Raw genomic sequence first — 8,578 nt, forward strand, 5'->3', positions numbered from 1 at the left:
TTAGTGATCCCACAGTCCCTACATTCTATCTCCTCCCCAAGATTCACAAGGACACGAGGACGCCCCCTGGACGTCCGATAATATCTGGTAGAGGTAACTATCTTGAGAAAGTAAACCAATGGATTGACTCTAAGCTGCAACCAATGGTCGTAAGCCTGCCGTCGTATCTTAAAGATACGGGTGAGTTTCTCAGACTCATGAATGGGGTATGCCTTAATGACGATGAACTATTGGTGACAGCCGATGTCGAATCCTTATACACTAGTATTCGACATCAAGATGGACTTCGGGCTGTTAAATTTTTCCTTGATGCATCCAACTCCTCGATGGAAATTAAGAAGTTTATTTGTGATTTGTTAGAATTTTCTTTAACTCACAATTTTTTTGTTTTTAAGGGGTCCTTCTTCCTGCAGCTCCAGGGAACAGCAATGGGTGCCCCTTTTGCCCCGGCATATGCTAATTTATTCCTGGGGCTGTGGGAGAGGGACCTCTCCCTGCCGGATCATCCTGAGTCAATGTGCCGTGTCCTTTTGTGGACACGGTACATTGATGACATTTTGATGATCTGGCGGGGGTCGGTTGGCAGTCTGCAGGACTTCATGACATCCTTAAATAACAATACCAATAACATCAAATTGACATACAAGTTTGATGGTGATACCATCGAATTCTTGGATGTCATGCTCAAACGAGATGTGCGTGGTGAACTGCAGACTGTCATTTATAGGAAACCTACTTCAACCAATCTCTTGTTGCACGCCTCCTCCTCCCATCCAGATCATGTTATCAGGGCTGTTCCCATTGGACAGTTTCTCCGCCTGCGCAGACTTTGTTCTACGGAGACGGATTTTCTTCATCAGGCTGAAGATCTAAAAAATCGGTTATTGTCCAGGGGCCATAGTAAACGCAGCGTGAAGAGAGCATTTAATAGAGCAAAGTATTCGTCGAGGGATTCATTACTCTATAAAAACAATGGGAAACAAGAACAGGACATTGTTCGGTTTATTACTAAGTACCACTCCCAGTTTTCAATGATGAGGGGGATCCTACAAAAATCCTGGCACGTATTAAGGGCCGATCCGGTCATTGCACGTTTCCTTCCTGAGAGGGCCGGCATTGCAGTCAGACGGTCCAGGAATCTTAGGGACACTTTAGTGCATAGTCACTATACTGGAGAAAAGACAACCACTTTCCTGGACACCATGGCGTTTCGGGTGGGGTGTGCTCCGTGTGGCCGCTGTGTCGCATGCCCGAACATTGAGAGAATTGGCGTTTTTTCCAACTCTGATAGATCACGTGAATTCAAAATCAGGAAAAAAATCACATGTACCAGTACTAATGTGATCTATGTGGTTACATGTCCATGTGACAAAATGTATGTCGGTATGACCACTCGCCATCTTAAAACACGTATTCGAGAACATGTTCTGGGCATCGGTGCAGCGGCCACTGTGGAGGACGCATCCACCCTAAAAACGATACCTCGCCACTTTAAGATATTTCATGACTGCAATGCGGGCCTCCTCAGGGCCAGAGGTATTGATTTACTTGATGTAGGGATCCGTGGGGGTGGCGTCTTCCAGAGGCTGGCCCGTATTGAATCTAGGTGGATCTGGACTCTGGGTACAGTGCAGCAGGCTGGTTTAAACGAAAATATTAGTTATGCTCCCTTTCTCTAATACTGAACATCTTATTTGCATTGTCTCTTCTTGGTTCCGTGTCTGCGGTCGTCGCCCTGTCTGTGCAGTGCTTGCACTGTTATGCTGTTGTTGTTTTTATTTTGTTTTTAACTTACCTTTTTATTTTTAGCACATATCGACTTGGTGGCGGCTCGTTTGGATTCAGTCTTCCATATTATGAATGTCGTTTGTTCAACCTGGACGGGACAACAATTGATGAGAAACAAAAGATCTGGAAGAAATAAAGGATAAATAGATTGGGGTTACATTAATTAGGTTTTGTATGTTAGATCTACTATGTACATGGACATGGTTATTTTTACCAATGTCACTGCTTGATGTAGCAATAAATGTATGTTGTTATACTGCTGGCCATATACGGTAATTGTTAAGTAATGTTTGTATCATTGGTTCGTGGAGATGGGGATATTAAGTGTATAATTATGGAGACATCTTTATGTATTAGTATTATTATAGAGTATTATTTACTATATAGTATATGTATCTGTCTTGAATGCATCTTGGTACATATCGTTCTTGTGCACTATGTGGCACAGCCTTCCCCACCATGATGATTTACATGTTCGGTTGTTTGCCGTACATGTAACTTTTGTATATGGCTGTGATCATGATTGTTGCGGCGCTGACCTATGGATCCTGACGCCTGAGCGTCTCCGTGTTGGCCGCTGATTGCTTGCGATCGCTGGGGCCCCAGCGATCTTCGGCTCTCTTCGGCTATTCTCGGATGCTGCCAGCGTTGTGGTTTCCTAGGTATCGCGCAACTATTTCCGGTAGCCACGCCCCTCTATTTCCGGTACACGCGGACATTGTTTCAGGTTCTCTGTTACCGCACGTACATTCTTAGCCGCTGCACATCCTCAATTCCGGTTTGGATGCTTTTAAACCCTGGTGCACCTCATTCCTATGCCCCCTGACGAAGGTGTGACCGCCGAAACGCGCGTTGGGGTGGAAGCGCGTTCCCAACACTCCTGTCCTCTCTGCGGTGGGTACCTTGCCACAATGACATACATTATTAACTATATTTGGTAGGCTCTGGCACACATATGTGGTGGTATTAGAATGTTTTTTACCAGTTTGCCTATCTCCACGTTTTCTGGACTGTTAGTGTGTGCTTAGGTTCCCGCCTGCTGCAACATATATATTTACTTTGTGTCTATTTGGTTTTTTATTATGCTTCTTTCACTTTTTGCTTAGTTTTTTCAAATTTCTATGTACATTATTCTCATGATTGAGGACTGTGAGTTGTGGCAGCGCCCTTCCTTTTAAGCTTACAGCAGTAGTTTCAGTGTTGCCACTGTCTTCCCTCCACTTCCCTGTTCTTTATATTGGTATCAATAAAGTTTATAGTATATTTATTATATCGAGTCTGACCAATTGTCATCTTTTTTGCGTGATGTTATGTATCTTTGATGATAGGTCCTCTTTAGTCCTATTCACATATGGTAGAGAATTTTGTCTTATTATGCGTCACCATGGTGAATAGTCTTATAAGTTGGTATTTATTACACCACATGAAGAAGGCGACATAGTGTCAATCTACACAGTAATAGGACCGCCCCTCCATTTAAAACAGTATACTCAAAAAATAAAATAAATACATCACTGCAGTAATAATATCCCTTAATTAGCCCCTATGGTAATAATATTCGCCATCCTGGCCCCGTGTGTCTCATTACTGGGGTCAGCCATATGTTCTCCCATCCTGCCCTAATGAGTATCCATCCTGCCCCATCTGTCTCCATCGTATCCATCCTGCCCCATGATCCTGCCCCATCTGTCTCCAATCCTGCCTCCAGTGTCTCCAATCATGCCCGTATCACCATTCTGCTCCGTCTCCAATCAGGCCCCCATTTCTGCAATCATGCCCCCTGTGTCTCAATTCTGCCCCATCTGTTTCCATTCCTGCCCCAGTGTCTCCAGTCATGCCCCAGTGTCTCCAGTCATGCCGCCATGTCTGTCATCCTGCCCCGTGTCTCCAATCAAGCCCTGTTTCTCCTTTCTGCCCCCCCGTGTCCAGCTTTCTGCCCCCGTGTCCAGCTTTCTGCCCCCCGTGTCCAGCTTTCTGCCCCCCGTGTCCAGCGCTCTGCCCCCGTGTCCAGCGTTCTGCCCCCTCCTGTGTCCAGCGTTCTGCCCCCTCCTGTGTCCAGCGTTCTGCCCCCTCCTGTGTCCAGCGTTCTGCCCCCTCCTGTGTCCAGCGTTCTGCCCCCTCCTGTGTCCAGCGTTCTGCCCCCTCCTGTGTCCAGCGTTCTGCCCCCTCCTGTGTCCAGCGTTCTGCCCCCTCCTGTGTCCAGCGTTCTGCCCCCTCCTGTGTCCAGCGTTCTGCCCCCTCCTGTGTCCAGCGTTCTGCCCCCTCCTGTGTCCAGCGTTCTGCCCCCTCCTGTGTCCAGCGTTCTGCCCCCTCCTGTGTCCAGCGTTCTGCCCCCTCCTGTGTCCAGCGTTCTGCCCCCTCCTGTGTCCAGCGTTCTGCCCCCTCCTGTGTCCAGCGTTCTGCCCCCTCCTGTGTCCAGCGTTCTGCCCCCTCCTGTGTCCAGCGTTCTGCCCCCTCCTGTGTCCAGCGTTCTGCCCCCTCCTGTGTCCAGCGTTCTGCCCCCTCCTGTGTCCAGCGTTCTGCCCCCTCCTGTGTCCAGCGTTCTGCCCCCTCCTGTGTCCAGCGTTCTGCCCCCTCCTGTGTCCAGCGTTCTGCCCCCTCCTGTGTCCAGCGTTCTGCCCCCTCCTGTGTCCAGCGTTCTGCCCCCTCCTGTGTCCAGCGTTCTGCCCCCTCCTGTGTCCAGCGTTCTGCCCCCTCCTGTGTCCAGCGTTCTGCCCCCTCCTGTGTCCAGCGTTCTGCCCCCTCCTGTGTCCAGCGTTCTGCCCCCTCCTGTGTCCAGCGTTCTGCCCCCTCCTGTGTCCAGCGTTCTGCCCCCTCCTGTGTCCAGCGTTCTGCCCCCTCCTGTGTCCAGCGTTCTGCCCCCTCCTGTGTCCAGCGTTCTGCCCCCTCCTGTGTCCAGCGTTCTGCCCCCTCCTGTGTCCAGCGTTCTGCCCCCTCCTGTGTCCAGCGTTCTGCCCCCTCCTGTGTCCAGCGTTCTGCCCCCTCCTGTGTCCAGCGTTCTGCCCCCCTGTGTCCAGCGTTCTGCCCCCTGTCCTTTCTGCCCCTGTGTCTAGCGTTCTGCCCCCTCCTGTGTGCAGCGTTCTGCCCTCTGTCCTTTCTGCCCCTGTGTCCAGCGTTCTGCCCCCTCCTGTGTCCAGCGTTCTGCCCCCTCCTGTGTCCAGCGCTCTGCCCCCTCCTGTGACCAGCGTTCTGCCCCCCTGTGTCCAGCGTTCTGCCTCCCTGTGTCCAGCGTTCTGCCCTCCTGTGTCCAGCGTTCTGCCCTCCTGTGTCCAGCGTTCTGCCCTCCTGTGTCCAGCGTTCTGCCCTCCTGTGTCCAGCGTTCTGCCCCGGGCCGCCCCCCCCCCCCCCCCCCCGGATCGCCGCTCTCAGTAAAAAAAACAAAAAAAACAAGCTCTACTTACCTCCCGCGCTTCTGCTTTCCCCAAGCAGCATCAGCGTGCACTCGCCGGCGACTGACAATGACGTCAGACGCCGGCGACATGCACGCTGCGGCTGACGTCAGCTGCCAGCCTCAGATTGGCTGGCGGCTGTTAACTATTGACGTGCGGGCACGGGCCCGCACGTCAGTAGCGCTGCAGCGCCGGCCGCAGCTAAGGGCCCGGTTCAGCCTGCGGCTGCCGGTAGGGGCCCGGTGGGCAGATGAGACCGGGCCCGATGCGGGCCCTCTCTGCCCACCGGGCCCCATACGCCAGTCACGGCTGTAATGCCCTGATGGCGGCCCTGCCAGCAGCACAGCAACCCGTCCGGGGGCGGTCCGGAGGCGGTCCGGGGGCGTGGTAACCATTTTCAATTACCGGAACGCTGGCAGATAGAAATTTTAGTAAACGGCTGCCCCGTATCGGGTCGTACCGGCTGAATCCCACCCCTGAATACAAACTAAGGCCGGGGACACACTTAACGTATAAAAAAACGGTCCGTTTTTCACGGCCGAGAATCGCACAAATGTTTCAAAAACAGTGATCCGTGTGCAGTGCGAGGATGCGATTTCCTCGCATCAAATGATCCGTGTGACATCCGTATGGCATCCGTATGCCGAGATTTTCTCGCAAGCTTGCAAAACCGACATCTAATGGATTTATGTGCTCAAATGTTCGGGAAAACATATATACAGTGTATATATATATATATATATATATATATATATATATATATATATATATATATATATATATATATATATATATATATGTCATTGAGACACATATATATATATTCTGTATTTATATTTCATTCAGCGCGATATCTGTGAAAAGTCGGTAATTCAATTGCCGGCTTTGCATTTCTCCTGCACAAACCCGACAGGATATGAGACATGGTTTACATACAGTAAACCATCTCATATCCCCCTTTTTTTTGAATATTCCACACTACTAATGTTAGTAGTGTGTATGTGCAAAATTTCAGCACTGTAGCTGCTAAAATAAAGGGTTAAATGGCGGAAAAAATTGGCGTGGGCTCCCGCGCAATTTTCTCCGCCAGAATGGTAAAGCCAGTGACTGAGGGCAGATATTAATAGCCAGGAGAGGGTCCATGGTTATTGGCCCCTCCGTGGCTAAAAACATCTGCCCCTAGCCAGCCCAGAAAAGGCACATCTGGAAGATGCGCCTATTCTGGCACTTGGCCACTCTCTTCCCACTCCCTGTAGCGGTGGGATATGGGGTAATGAAGGGTTAATGCCACCTTGCTATTGTAAGGTGACATTAAGCCAGATTAATAATGGAGAGGCGTCAATTATGACACCTATCCATTATTAATCCAATTGTTTGAAAGGGTTAAAAAACACACATACACATGATTAAAAAGTATTTTAATGAAATAAACACAGCGGTTGTTTTTTTTTTTAAACCAATAAATTTTTATTGAAAGATTGTATATCAAACAACATTTCAAAAAGAAACATCAGGAGGGGGAGAGGAGTAAGGGAGGGGGAGAGAACAAGGAAAGGAGGGCAACAAAAACCCCAGTACATAATACAATAGGACCATAATGTAGACAAAGCAAAACACATAAAATCCACAATAATAGAGTCAGTCATGACGAGCGACAATAGTAGACGCGAGGCCTTGCATAAAACTTTAAACTTTAAATGAAAAACAAAATTTTAAATTAAAATGCTAGATGAGGGCAAGTGCCGACTGAGATATGTGTGTGGAGGAGATCCATGGGTCCCACCACGAAAGAACCCTGGACCTCCGCGATAGATCCTGCGCCATAATCACCTCATAACAGAAATGCAGTTCAATTTTCGCAATCAACTCGGCTCTGGAGGGGAGGGCCGGGGACTTCCAGTACTTTGCAATACATTGTCTGGCGGCCACAAGAACATTAGAGATTACGGGCCGGAGAGAGGAGGGGAGGTCGATGAGAGAAATACCCAGAACCGCAAGCTGCCCACTCAGCAGAAGGGGGAGACACGTCAGCTCAGTAATCAGTGCCTCCACCTCACGCCAAAAAGCCCGAACCCGCGGACATGACCACCAGACATGGGAAGCCGACCCCACAGCACCACAACCCTTCCAACAGAGGGGGGAGGAAGATGGGGAGAACCTCGCCAGACGGGACGGAGTAATATACCAATGTAATTGTATCTTTTTTACCTGTTCCAAGTGGCCAATGCATGAAGAGAACTTAGCGGGATGTATCATTGCAAACCGCCAGTCCTCCAGGGAAGCCTCAAAACCCAATGAGGACTCCCAGGAGGTCATGAATTGAAATTTGTCAGCAACGCCACAGGATAGGAGGGCTTTGTAAATAATGGAAATGCCATGGGACAGTATAGTGGAAGGTCTAAAAAATCTATGGACCAAGTCCTCTGTCAAAGGCGGGGGGGCCCCGAATGAGGGACGAGACTTGAGGAAACTACGGAGTTGGAAGTATTGAAAAAAGTCAGAGGCGGTCAGGGAGAACCTCCCCGAAAGCACCTCAAATGACAGAAGGCCATCTGAGCCGAATAGGTCCGCCACCCGAAGCACCCCGCGCCTCCTCCAAGAGGAGAGAGATATGTGTCCAATGGCATATTCCAGAGCCCTTAGAGAGACATGATCATGCATGAACCCCAGTAGAGAGGGAATGAGCAGCGACCACAGTTTTGTAGCAGTCCTGACAGAGCGGAGACACCTGCCCACAAGGGGAATCCGGAGAAACTGGAGTTCCAAGAGCAATTTTAACGAATTTTGGGGGGCAAAGTGAGATTCGATAAGAAACCAGGGTAGACGTGAACCCCCTTCCCACCATATTTTAAGGGGCTCAAGGATCGCCGCTTTATAATAAGATTGAACCGCCGGGACACCCAGACCTCCCAATGAGTACGGTAAACACATAATCCGACGCTTGACCCTATGCGGTTTCTTGTTCCAAACGAACCTATCAATCAGCGATTGGAAAGCAGAGATAAATTTCGAGGGAATAAAAAGGGGAAGGCAACGGAAGAGGTACATAATTTTAGGTAGAAATAACATTTTCGCAGTTTGAATACGAGCCATCCATGATAGAGTCGCACTCGATAACTGATCCATACCTCTTCTGACCTCTGTAAGGGTTTCCTCACAGTTCGCACGGACTATGTTGTCTAACCTAGTTATCTTGATGCCCAAGTATGTGAATCCCAGGGGGGCCCAAATGAACGCATATTTCGATTGAATCTGGACCTGAAGGGAGGTTGGAAGAAACAAAGGGAAAATAGTGGATTTTGTCAAATTAAGCTTATAATACGAAACCGCTGAAAATTCAGTTAGAATAGAAGTAATGGCGTTCAACGAGGTTAGGGGTGAAGTGCAAGTTAATACTACAT

This window comes from Ranitomeya variabilis, chromosome 1 (assembly GCF_051348905.1).
Source record: "Ranitomeya variabilis isolate aRanVar5 chromosome 1, aRanVar5.hap1, whole genome shotgun sequence".
Taxonomy (NCBI): domain Eukaryota; kingdom Metazoa; phylum Chordata; class Amphibia; order Anura; family Dendrobatidae; genus Ranitomeya; species Ranitomeya variabilis.